The 14,036-nt window shown below is 47.0% G+C and overlaps 1 long non-coding RNA gene across 1 annotated transcript in view; it reads right to left on the reverse strand.

The window, feature by feature from the left end:
• Positions 1–9,158, reverse strand: part of LOC138467158 (uncharacterized) — a 162,461-nt gene extending 153,303 nt beyond the window's left edge. The window contains exon 1 of the long non-coding RNA XR_011268082.1: positions 9,037–9,158. This is a non-coding gene — a long non-coding RNA (uncharacterized lncRNA). The remainder of the gene's footprint in view (positions 1–9,036) is intronic.
• Between the last annotated feature and the right edge of the window lie 4,878 nt (positions 9,159–14,036).

Consider the following 14,036-nt stretch of genomic DNA (forward strand, 5'->3'; position numbering starts at 1 on the left):
CAGACAAGGGTGTGGGGGACACTCCCGCTCCCTTTGATCAGGCCTGTGTTGTACAAAAGTCTTATTGTGCGTTCTCCCACTTTTCCCAGATTTTCCCGGCTTTCCGAGGACATCCTCTGGCCGCATATACTCTTTCCTCCATCGCAATGCATGCATCTACATCATCTATCCATTGTGCATGCTCAGGGGTTACACCCGATCCCCACAGCTTGGCAATGTTGCGTTTGATCAGTGCCATGGTGGTTGCAAACAGTAGCTTATCAGTGCGAGACATCTCACCCTCGTCCTCGACACCCAGCAACATCAATTTCGGATCTCTGGGCACGATCCGACCCAGTACCTTAGTAAGTGTGTCGCAGCAGCATTGCCAGTATAGCGTGATGTGAGGACAGTCCCATATGATGTGGAAAAAGGTGCCCTCTTCCTGGCGGCAGCGCAGGCAATTCAGGTCTGCGGTTTTACCCCACCGGTACAATGCGACCCTTGGATAGTAAATTCTATGCAGGATTTTGAGCTGGACAAGGCTTAATCTGGCCGAAATGGCAGTTTCTCTCGGGTACATTAGGATTGTTATCCAGTCTTCAGGCAGTATCTCTCCCACATCCCTTTCCCACTTAGACTTTAGACTCGATAGCTCCTGTGTGGCAAATGAGGTGAGAACATTATACATCACCGAGGGGATTTTGGTGTCTATGCTATCTAGGACCAGGTTCCTCTCTATAGGGGTGTAGTCTGCCATGTCACGCAGGTCAGGCAGGTGCCGCTGTAGGGCATGACTTAATTGCGTATGTCGGTATTGGTCAGTGACAGGGAGGTTGAACTCATCCCCCACTTTTGTTATTCCCGCAGCTATCCAATTCCGCAATTTCGGGAGCCTGTCCAGCTCAGGGATATGTTTATTTGCCCACAGTGGCTGAACCGGTGTGGTTTTCCCTTCCCAGTTTATGTGTTTATGCGCCTCTGCCCAGATTAGTGCCCGGTGAGCAGCCATTGTTTTGGTAGTGTTGGTATTAGTTTTCCGGTATGGGGACTCTAGTGGGGTTATGTTCGCTGCATCTAGGGTGTCGGCTTTAATGTGAGGTATCGAGGGATTGCCGCGTAATAGGTTATTTATTACTGCCATCTGACTCGCCCAATAGTACGTCTGTATACGTGGCAATCCTATGCCTCCCAGTCAGTTGGAACGCTGCAGGGTGTGGAGCGCTATTCTCGGGTGTCCATTGTTCCAAAGGAGTTTCCGGAGGATTCTGTCAATTCTGTGAAACTCCCTTCTGGGGATGTGTAACGGGGCATTTTGGAGTATGTACAGGAATCTAGGCAGTGCCATCATTTTAAATAGTGCTGCTCTCCCCAGTAGGGTCATTTTGTGTCCTCATTTCTTGATCGATTGTCCTCATTTCTTGAACGAATGCTTGATTGTTCCCTCCATTCCTGTATTTCACCTAGTTTTTCATTCATGTTAAACCTCTCACTTGCTCTTAAGTTTTCTATACAGTGATGCACGGCAGGCTTAGGTTCTATGATATACAAGGTTGAAGAGGGAACTCATCAAACGCTACTCTAATATACTGCAAGCTCATGAGCTGCACGGTGAGCGCACAGGCGTGAAATCCCTCTCAGAGATCACTATGGTACATGTTCTTAGTGTACATATTCACATAAGGAACTGCATTTGGAATAACAACTACCCTTCCATCATATCCATGAAGCTGGCTTTACAGGCCTGGAGAGAAAAGATGGGCAGACCACGAGTCAGAGAGAAGGACGCTAAGAGCCTAGGTTGTCGGCAGGTCGGACATTGAGGCAGTTGCGTGGGATGGTCAGGAGCAGCAGAGCAGGAGTCCAATGGCAGTTGCTGTTCATGATTCAGCCAGCCACACAGCGACCACTCTTCATCCAAGCAGGGGCAACCATCTGCTGAGGGTCTCACCTGGAGACTGAAGAGTCAAGCCTAGGTCTGCTCTGACCCTCACCTGCAGATAAAGGTGGACTCCTTAGTCCCTGGATAAAGAATGTGCCTTGAAACACTGTGTATAGGCGTGTTATAAATGCCTAGGGTATGCTGGTCTGAATCTGGCAAGTGCAATTCCATGATTTTAAAGACAGGGTGCAAAGCAATTGTTTGTGTTTTAAAACAAATATTGACGGTTTTCATCAAAATGCCAATGTGGGTAATTCATCTCCAGACATGCTGCTCTCCGCTGGCATCCTTTCTCCATAGCACTGGAAGGGAGACTCAACATGACAAGATCATTACTGCAGCATTGAAAGCCAAGTGTTCTGTGTTTTTGATGTTGGGCAACGAGAGTGTGTGTGTACAAGAGAATTGGAATGACTGTTCATATGTGTGAGTGAGTCTGTGATCGGGTAGACTCTGTCCTCGGGGACCGGACCGAAGCACACCCGCACCCTCTTCCATGCAAAGACTACCACGGACATTGAGGTCAGGATTCCAAACCTTTATTCAGAGCTCTGGCAGGAACTCCTACTGTCCTATTATGCTACATTCCTCGTGGATTGACCCCAGCGTGAGATTTACAACAGTTCCATCTATATTCACAGTGTGTTTCTGAACAAACAAAGGCATTCTTAGCAGGAATGCAGTGTACTTCTCAAGGGCATATAGTAGGGCAACAGTGACCCAGGGGCATCAAGTAGACACATTCCACTGTTCCATAATCCGACCACACCCCGCGTCATCTGGACAGATGGAATGACAGAAGCATAACAATAGAGTTATATTATAATCATTTCAGTCAACACAGAGCGTGTCTGTGTGTGTTTGAGTAAGTGACTGAGGGAAATGTTGCATGTGCATGCTCGCTGCTTACTCATCCACCTGTCTTGTTTGCCTCCCGCTACCTGTTTTTGGTGTTCCCACTGGGGGAGTAGAGGAGAGGTACTGGGAGAGGTTGTGCCCCTGTTGGGGGATTGATGAGAAGTCCCGGGAGAGGGATGTGCTTTTGGGTGGCAGTGCCTCGTGGTGGTATGATCTGGCTGGTCCTCCTTCAACATTGTAGTTGCTGGTACGGGGCTGGCCTTGAGCCCACTGGCTCCCCTCTTCGGCCTCACTTCTTGGGCTGCTGTTGTTGGCATCAAAATACCATGCTGGGTGCTACGGACTTGGAGAACATCGAGCACTGAACATCTTGCTGGATGTAGGCAATGCTTTCAGACAAGTGGCATGTGACAAACTATATGGCGTGTTTATGCTGAAACCAGTCTGTGGTTGGACCTGTTGCGTTAGCCTTCAAGGGTTTGGCGGTTTCCTAACTATTACTCTATTCATTTTGATAATGAATTGGACTTTATTGCCCCACCTTACTTTTAAGTGGACTAGAGGCCCTGTAAAACGTTGGAGCGTGCCTCTGTAGAGTTGGGGGTCTATCCTTTCTGCAGTCCTTCTTTTAGGATGCCCAGTACTTGAGCCTCAAGTGTTTCTAAGTCTACAGTGTGTGATTACAGGGCTGGTGCGGAGCCTCCTTATGAAATGCATAAATCTGGGTTAATTATGCAGGGTATACCTGAGCCTATTATAGCTAGCACACCGTCTGCTCCTCCGATTTCTAGAGGGCGTCGGCTTTCAGAGGTTTTGCTGATGAGTGCACAGAAGAGGCAGCGACTTGTGGATTTGAGAATGGTGACCTCCGATGATGATCCTGATTCCGACTCTGACCCAATGAAGTATAATGCAACCATGACCCTTGATCAGGAGAAGGTAGGACTTGTTAAGCAGGTTAGCTTAATGGCATTAATGGGGGAGTCTGCAACAATCAAGTAGGGAATATAGACGGTTCTGCATTAACCTTGACCACAATGCTGCACTTGTTAATTGAACAGGCAGGGAGAATCCGGTCAACAGACATATAAGTAAGGGACATAAATGAGATCAAACAATCAAACATTGAGGTCAAGCTATTGAAATTTATATGTATTGTAACTTTGAACTTTATTTTATTAGCATTCCGACTTGGGTACAAATATTGGTTCTGGCAATGACTAACCTCTACTGTAGGATTCAAATTTCGGATTTTGACCCTTACTTATATGTATGTTGACTATTTTATTGTCCAACACATGATACTAATATTAATATTAATGAAAAAACGTTGTTAAGGGGACGTCATGGTTAAGTTACACTCATAAAAACCTATGAAATTCAATGAAAAACCTTTGTTAAAGGGACGTTATGGTTACAAATAAAACCGGAAAACCCCTGATAATCGCCAGTTATGATAAGTAAGCAACCATAACTCGAACCACCACTGTGCACTGCTAAAACTAACACCCAGGACATCAAAGATGACATCACAAATGAGCAAATAAATAATTATAATTGATAACACCACACAGTGGACGTTTTGGCCTTTAGTGTGAATTTCTGATGGATTGTGAATGATAACTTAACTGAATATGTCTTTACTGAATTTTTCCTGCCTAATGGAGAGCCAGACATGAGCACACCTTGAACTGGATTGATTTCTAGTTTTTCTTTGTTTGTTAATGTAACCTCGTGCCAAGGTCTCAAGGAGTGCTCTGATAATCTCATTCACTACAACTGTGAATACCTAACAACTAAAATACAAGCAGTACCCACCCTTATCCGTCCTAACCTTGACATACAACCCACCGCTATGTTTCCTCTTGCCAGGCACATAGCTGACCTGAAATTCATAACCTTGTACTCCAACGAGCCATTTTGACACCTTATGTGAACCGCTGCCCCACCCTGTTCCTGACAACATCTGCACCATTGGTTTATGATTGGTCCTGACAGCAAAACCTCTGCCTCAAAGATAGAACTTGAAATGAAGGATGGCCCTGAACATGGCCAATGCCTCTCTCTCCACCACAGAGTAATTTCCTTCTGTACCTCTTAGAGGCCTCGAAGTAAAAGCCACAACATGCTCTTCTTTGTCAGAATCATACTGTGTCTACAACGGCCCTAGCCCCAACAGACTCACATCCACAGTGAGGCACATCCTATTCTTATAACAAAATCTCCCACGGGTAGGAGCACTTGCTAAATTTTTCTTGATTCTCTCAAAAGCCTTGCCACATTGACTCGACCAGTCATACCTCCGACCCTTTCTAAGCAGCGATCTTAGGGGAACAGAGATTTCTGCAAAATTGCGAACAAATTTGCAGTAATACTCTGCTAACCCTAGAAACGACCTCAACTGGTTCATGTCCTTAGGTTAAGGAACCCTACTTATCGCCACTATTAGATCAGTCTTAGTTTAATTCCTTAAGCAGTAATCTGATGCCCAAAGTATTCATCGCAGTCCACTCCAATACTACACTTCTTTCATTGGACAGTCAACCCCCGCTTCCCTCAGACTTCCCAAGACAGATCTTAACACAGCCTCATTCTCCCCCTCGGAGTCCGCAAAAATCAAGACATCATCCTGGGACACCACCACATTCCGCATATTCTCCAACACTTTCTCCATCATGCGCTGAAACACCACCACCACTAATTCTAGGCCGAACAGCATTCTGATGAAAGGTATATAACTGAGAAGAACTTGGCCTCCCCCAGCACAGGGAACACATCCAAAATAATAGGTAACAGCTGTCGCTCAACCAAAATGCTCTTCTTCAATTCCCTGCGGTCGACAACAGCCTCAAGTTGCCATTGCTCTTGGTCACAACAACTACCGGGGGATAACCAATCTGTCCCTTCCACTCTCTCAATGATGTCTCTTTGCAACAACACATCCAGTTTGCTCTAAGATGATGAGGCACTGGTCTCACCTCATGGATCACATGTGTCACACACACCCTAACTTTGATGTGGTGCGTGAAGTCCATCAGCCTTCCACACTCAACCGTGAACACCTCCAGAAAGTTTGTGGCCCAATTATTTGCCACCTCAGCGATTGACCCAGGCACCATAGCATTCACTTGTGTTCGAATACCCAATGCCACCTGCTTGTCCAAGCCCAACAAGGATGACCCATTGACAGCAGCATAAAGCTCTGAAACGCAGTTCCTTTATTTGTATCCCACTTCTCCATAACCATAGGGTTGGATGTCGTGTGCCCAGAGACCTACAATGGACCGCCCCAAAGCTCCTGCAAAGGTGTCCCTGAAACAATGGTCCACAGTGAGGCGCTGTCACTTTCACCGACAAGGCTTTCCCGTTCACAGAGAATTCATCCACAGGCCCCTTCTTGTTGCCAGTAATAGCTGAGATTTCAAACACATCTGACATTCCCTTTGGCCACCTGGGACTGGTACATTTCATTCACCTCTTGTAGAGGTTGTGGTGAAATTGGTTCCACCATGCTCACTGCCCCCTCCTTACACGCACAATGCAGTTGCCATTTCTTGCCGGACAGAACTAACTAGTAGAGATGTGCCTCCGATTGACACATGTTTTTCATATGGTACGTCGTCTGTTCCATGCTTCTCGTCATCTCTACAGCTTGATCACGAGAAAGATCTTTGGCTAAAGGTTTCCCCTGCACTTTGGGATTGTTGGTGCCCCGTACCTACTGGTACCTAATGAGCAAGTTAGTTAGAATCCCAACATCACAGGTGTGGCTGTGAGTTCTCAGCACAGCCAACTAGGTCTCAGAGGCTACTGGGACTCATGATGTTTCTGAAAAAACGTATGCCTCTCAATGATAACATTCTTCTTGAGCTCGAAATGGTCGATATGCTCCTGGAGCATCCTTACTGTCTTCATGAAAGTATCAATGTCCCCCGAGCCTTCAACCGACAACTCAGGCAAACCATCATATACACTGCGCCCCTTTGCTGCCAAGGTATGCAACAAGGCGGCTTGGTTGCTCACAGGAGAAAAATTGGCAGAGGGGGAATTCCTGCAGCTGCCATGGCCACCAGTAAAGACTTTTACAGTTATTGAGGCTGGCCTCCCCCAAATGTTGCTCTGGAAGCCTGAGTTCATACGTATCCTTGCCAAAATACCTTTGCTTTGCCAATGCCTGTCAGTTACAGTAATGGATAAGGAGTTGGCTGCTTACCCAATGACACGTCCAAATGGGATCACCTGGGCTTTGGCAATGTTTGCTCTCTTTGCCAAGATCCTCTTGGCTTTGTCTATGCTTGCGGGCTCAGCAGCCTGATTAGAAAGTCAAAGAGAGACTGAATGTCTGCAAGCATATGAGTCCTATATTCCAAAGCAGCAGCAGAGTAGCGGCAGCCACCCATTCAGGCCGCTCCATTGCCCCTCCTGCTGTCCGGTCGGACAGACAACGAGCAGGCAGCACTCCGGTGCTGTGGAATGAAACCAACTCAGCAGGGGCCCAAGAGCAACGGGAGCTGGAGCGCCCGACACAGGGACTGCGCCCCGCTCACAATCTGCTCTGCTGCAGCTCCACCACTGGGCTGGAGGTAAGTACTTTATTAAAGGACTGCAGAGATCAAGGAAGATGCAGATGCTCCCAGCTCAGGAGCCTTGCCCCAAACGACTCCTGACATGCGCCAGACGTACCTAAGAGAACGTGGCTCCAGCTCGGTACACGAGCTCAGAACACAACACTATGTAATAGGCTGTCTAATAGGCCATCCAACCTAAACATTGTTGTTGACCTAGAAGAAGACTCATAGTCGATGTTTAGTGTTTCTGTTTATGAATTAGTACACTACTTCCATGTAGTCGTTATTTGTAGTTGCTACCTAGCATCCTGCTTATCTTGATCTGGGTTGCCTGTTTTAATGGTATGATATGTTCTTTATTATCTACTGTTTTATTTAGCTCATTCTCTTATTTCTAAAGCCGATCCTATGTGTTTCATAGTTGCTGTGCTGGTTGTTGCATTGTATTTGGATCTATGTTTATCTTTGTTGCTGGATTATTGTTAATGTTGTCTACCCTGATTCCTATGGGCTAGTTTGTCATTACACAAATAACAAATCAAAAGGTTTGTGCGTGCTGGTAAAACGTGTGCAGAAGAACATCTACATATTAAATGAGAGTACCGCCACTCCCATCTGTCCAATTACTGTTACTGTTTACAGAGATGCAATGCATCCCACATAGTTCTATGTTTGCAACTTTAATAGCAGTAACAGACGCAGGTGTTATAGTGCAGAGAAGGATCATTTGGAACCCTTGTCTGCTTTTTTATTGCAAAGATGTGAGAAGGTGGCCATCAGAAATGCCCACTCTTCACTCCCCTTAGTTGCCACCCTGCACAATGCATGTTTTCCGGTTTTGAAGGGCAGTGCTTATGTTCCCACCCCTTGGAAAACATTTTTTTTTTTTACTTCATGCAGCTTTTTAAAAATATTTACTTCCGACTTTTGGCTTGAAATAAAAGATGGAGTAAAATGTATGACGTATTTCACCTCCTATCATGGTTCAAGTTTCTGCATGATGAAGTACCACTAAGTGCCTCATGCAGCAACTACCCCATAGGTTATCATGTGGAAGGAGGTCAACGCAGTTGCTATGTGCAAACCCTGGTCCCACAATCTCAGTGAGGGCATTGCATACACTTGATTTATTTTGGGGCATGTATGTTCTTCGCTCAGTGTAGTAGTCTCTTTGATTCACCTCTTGTTAGTTATGTACGAGCCTTCACATTCACATGGTATTCAGGGAAAAATACCACTGCTGGAAATTACTGGTCATGAATAGTGGTAATCTGAAGATTACCATGGGATTACAGTTTCACCACCATGAGGGTGGTAATACTAACAGCATGGATTTGATATATAGGAACAGCTGTGGTGATAATTGGACACCGTTCCACTACAGCAGCAGTAATTCGGATGAGTGTGAGATTTTGTATGGATATTTTGGAAAATCCATTTCATAGTAAATTGCTAATTTCCTCCTGCCACCCAAGCAGTATGGCTGGCCAGACTGGTACTGCGAGTGGGGGAGTGACAGGAGCCAGCACACATGTCAGTTCAGTTGCCAGGATCGACTTTGTTTGCAGATTGTCATGCATTGACTCCCTTATGTGCTGACGGGGCAGCTGAACACGGGGAGTCCGGTTCCGCGGCGGTGCAGATTGCATTTGTCATCTGTACCTGTGCCTGCACGCGGACCGCGCTTACCTTCTGCCTCCAGCCCTGCCCGGCGACTTGCTCCTTCCCGCTTGTTGTGGCGCTCTTGGCGCCTTTGGCCTCGATTACATTGGAGGCGACCGTGGCAGTTACGATGCCAGTGAAGTCTTGCTCATTCCCTGCAGCTCACATGACCCTTCACGTGATACCCAATACTTGCGTACCGGTTACGTGACACAGGGCCGTAGGGAAGGGCGATCACGTGACCAGGAAATAACGGTCACGTGACCAGGAAACCATTGAATGAAAGGAGCCTTATTCATTCGTTCGGTGCTTCTCAGCTGTGCATACGGCGATTGGAGACTCCTGTGTTCTGAACTACGTTATCTCTTGTACTCTGGACTTGGACTTCATTTTCTGGCTCTGGATTATTCTTTGGATTTGCCCTCATTGGATTTGGTGACTAAAATTGGACTGCTTACCTGAACTGCTGTGAATTTCGGAACTTGCTCACCCGGATTGTTTTTTCTATGTCCTTCTGCCTTGGCATCTTTTTGGACTCAAGTGAAGCAAGTACTTGTGTTAATTCTTGTTCAAGTACCACGCTGTTTCTTAAACTTCACGGTGGACCCTAATTTCATAGAGGTATCACATCTCCTCTTTACCACATCTTAACACCTTCAGGGGGAACAGTTAGGTTTAGAGTGGTAACCAGTCAACCTCACGGGTAGGTGCCTTTTTGTCTTTCTATAATACACAGTCTTTGTCATTGTACCTTGCATACTTAACCCTGTGTTTTCCTTGCAGCCATCCAGGACCCAGTGTTTTCTGTTCCTGCCACCTGTGGCCCCAATAACCGGTCAGCAAGTGGTTAAAATCTTCTCTGACTGGTACTTGGGGACAGATGTATACTAATCCACACGGACCTCAGATCCTGACAGACTGAGAAGCCATACCCACTGGATTATGGATACCTCCGCCGGGGACCCGGTGGCTGCTCTTGTACAAGCTATCACAGTCCTTAGGGCGGACATGGCAGCCGCCACAACTGAAATCCACCAACGCTTAGACGCCATACAAAGTGAAAGGCATGCCTTGCCCCCAGACAAAGAGTTTGGGGATGACCCTGCTCAACCAGATCCTCCTGCTGCAGCGTTAGCTCTGGCCCCGGTATACGTACCCACTCCTTTTCCTTTAGCAGCACCAGAGAAATTTCCGGGAGATCCACGTAAATTCCGCACCTTCTTTAATCAATGCAAGCTACATTTTTTATGCCATCCACAAGCTTTTCCTGACTCTACCACAAAGGCTGCCTTCACCCTGTCCCACTTGAGCAGCATTGCAGCCACATGGGCAAACCCATTGTTGGAGGGCAATAGTCCCGTTCTGTATAATTTTGATTGGTTAGTAGCCGAAATGACCCGAGTGTTTGATACACGTCACAAGGCCCAAACTTGTGATTTAGAGTTGCTTGAGTTAACACCAGGGAAAACCATGTTAATTGATTATATAACCCACTTTAATCGGCTCTCTGTAGAGACTGCCTGGCCTAAGGACAAGAAGTCAGTAGTGTTCTATAGAGGTCTCAAAGATCAAATGAAAGATGCCCTGGTGGTGGTTCCCGCGTTGCTTACCCAGTATCCCAATTTAGTAGACCTAGCTATTCAGGTCGATGCCAGACACAACGAACGAAAAATGGAGACAAAAAAGACAGCCCCCCTATGTACATCAGGCCCTGCAACTATGGAATCACCTAGTGAACCCGTGCAGATTGGGGGTATCCGCAGTCCTATCACATCAGCGGAGCGAGAACGCCGTAGACAGGCCAATGCTTGTTTTTACTGCAGAATCAATGGTCACCTTGTTCAGGAATGCCCCAGAAGACTCAAACTGAAACCAGCAGGTTTTCAGAAGGCTCGTCCCTAGGACAGGGGGCGAGCACAAGCCTATCTGGACACCCTTCAGTACCCCCTTCACTACCTGAACGCACCACACCTTTGTATCTACAGGCAACCTTGTTTTCCACGGACACCAGGTACATCTAGTTGTTGACTCCGGGGCCACCGGAAATTATGTAGACATATCCCTGGCTGCTTCCCTGAATTTACCCTTACAAAACAAGAGATACCCCGAACCGGTGCAAGCCGTAGATGGGTCTCCTCTAGTGTCTGGCCCCTTTAGACAACAAATAGCCCCCTTAACCATGCTTCTACAGGACAAACACCAAGAGTCCATCACCTTCGATTTAATCACCACCCCCCAATACGGTCTTATCCTTGGTATCCCGTGGTTACATGCCCATAATCCCGTTATCGATTGGGTGCAGCGGTCTGTTGTCTTTGATTTGTTGTTTTGCCAAGACCATTGTCTCTTAGCCCTGGAAGTATCAATCACACCCACCCAAGCCCTGGGGGCTCTGGCTGGAATGTCCATACACGAACCACAAGAGATGGAAGTTAACACCCCCGAACATGTGGTGGGTTTGGTCACTACCTATGTACCACCTGAATACCACAATATGAGGGAAGTGTTCGATAAGGGCTCAGCAGAACATCTTCCCCCACATCGGCCACATATTATTGACCCATCGATTTAGTCCCGGGGGCCACAATACCATTTGGGCGTATAGACTCCCTATCCCCGCAGGAGGAGGTGATCCTGAAGGAGTATCTCCAACACTCTCTCCAGATGGGACACATCAGACCATCCTAGTCCCCCGCTGCCAGCCCTATCTTTTTTGTACCAAAGAAAGAAGGCAATCTCCGCCCGTGTATAGATTACCGCTGGCTCAACCACATCACTATCAAGAACCGATACCCGATTCCCCTCATCATGCCCTTACTGGACCGGTTGACACATGCCACGGTCTTTACCAAGTTAGACTTAAGGGGAGCATATAACCTCATACGCATTCGAAAGGGAGACGAGTGGAAAACGGCCTTCTGTACTAGATACGGCCTCTATGAATATACAGTAATGCCGTTTGGACTGTGCAATGCGCCAGCAACCTTTCAGAGGTTCATGAACAAGATATTTCATGTAATTATCAATACCTATGTTGTAGTATACTTAGATGACATTCTGGTGCTCTGACAGTCTCTACAGGAACACGTCACTCACGTTAGGGAGGTCTTGAATCGTCTTCGTTCTCACAGTCTCAACACCAAGCCGGAAAAATGTCTGTTTCATGCCCAAGAAGTGGACTCCCTAGGTTTTCACATCACCCGTGGAGGCCTAACAATGAACACCACTAAAGTACGTGCCGTCATCGATTGGCCTGTCCCAAAAAATGTCAAGGAGTTACAATCCTTTCTTTGTTTCGCCAATTTTTATAGGCAATTCATTGCGGGTTTTCAGCTATTGCTGCACCACTGACTCAGCTCATGAGTCCTCATATCCCGTTTGGTTGGACACCCCTGCAGCGGGAAGCTTTTGTACCTTTAAAACGGCCTTTGCCACTCCCGCAATATTACAACACCCCAATCCTGAACTCCCCTATGTTCTGGAGGCAGATGCCTCGTCATATACGTTAGGGGCAGTGTTGTCTCAAGCATGCCCATCCACTGGTTTGTTACATCCGGTGGCCTTCCATTCATGGAAATTCACTTTGGCAGAGAACCATTATACCGTAACCGAAAAAGAACTTATGGTGGTGAAAGATGCCTTCCAGGTCTGGAGGCATCACTTACTCGGGGCCAAACATCAGGTTGTTGTGTATAAAGATCACTGCAACCTCCAGGACCTGGCTACATTCAAGTGCAGCAACAGCAGACTAGTCCGCTAGCACTTGTTCTTTTTGGCTTATGATTTTGTCATTAAGCATCGCCGAGGCATTGCACATAGAAAAGCAGAGGCACTTTCCCGTATTCCTGGGGGTGAATCCCTTCCGGTATTTCCTGAAACACTGCTGGAGAGCAAACACATAATATGCTTATGTACCCCTTCCACTGATCTATTGTCCCTGATATGTCAGTGGGCTGCCACGCACCCTGAACAACTACGGGATTGGGAGATAGTCATGCATGACGGTCTACCATTCATACAGGATAAGCTCTACCTGCCTACACCTGACACACGAGCGTTGGCTCTTGAATGGTCCCATGATGCAGTCATCAACGGGCATCCCGGCCAAACCCGAACAGTGGCTCTACTCCGCCGTTGGTGCTGGTGGCCCTCCATGCATAGAGACACTGTGTCTTATGTGGCTTCTTGTTCCGTATGTGCACAATGCAAGAACAGAAAGTGTCGACCTCAGGGGTTATTACAGCCATTACCGCTTCCACCAAAACCATGGCACACCATCACTATGGATTTTGTTAGTGACATGCCTAGGGTGAGAGGGTTCGATACTATATCGGTGGTGGTCGATTCATTTACTAAGCTGGCACGATTTGTTCCTTGCTCCGGCATTCCTACAGCCCCTGTTTTAGCTGACTTGTTTTTCCGTCATGTTTTTTGTCTCTTTGGTCTACCCTCCGTTGTGGTGTCTGATCGGGGTTCTCAGTTCACCTCACGTTTTTGGCGATCCCTTACAAAATTACTAGGTATAGATTCCCGCTACTCCTCATCATACCACCACGAGACAGATGGGCAGACCGAACGGGTCAATCAAACTATGGAACAATATCTACGTTGCCTTTCGTTACAGTATCAACACTCTTGGTACCAAGTCTTACACATAGCGGAATTTGCCTACAACAACGCACCACATTCATCCACAGGCCATTCCCTCTTCTTTTCTTTATATGGTCAACACCCCTGCATCCTGCCCTTCTCAGACCTTATCTCCACACACTCACCCGCAGTCTCCACGTGTTTGAGAAACTTGAAAGTTGTTCACAAAAAAACCTTAGGCAATTTAAGGGAGTCCATGCAACAGGCGGCCGATAGAAAACGTGCAGTAGCCCCCATCTACACCATAGGGGATAGAGTATGGCTCTCCACAAGACACCTACCTGTACCGGGTTGCCGGAAGCTACTGCCTTGCTTTGTTGGCTCTTACCGGGTGACAAAAGTCATCAATCCTGTGATTTATTGAGTCTCCCTACCTA

Source organism: Ambystoma mexicanum, chromosome 4q (assembly GCF_040938575.1).
Source record: "Ambystoma mexicanum isolate Mex_15411 chromosome 4q, UKY_AmexF1_1, whole genome shotgun sequence".
Classification (NCBI taxonomy): domain Eukaryota; kingdom Metazoa; phylum Chordata; class Amphibia; order Caudata; family Ambystomatidae; genus Ambystoma; species Ambystoma mexicanum.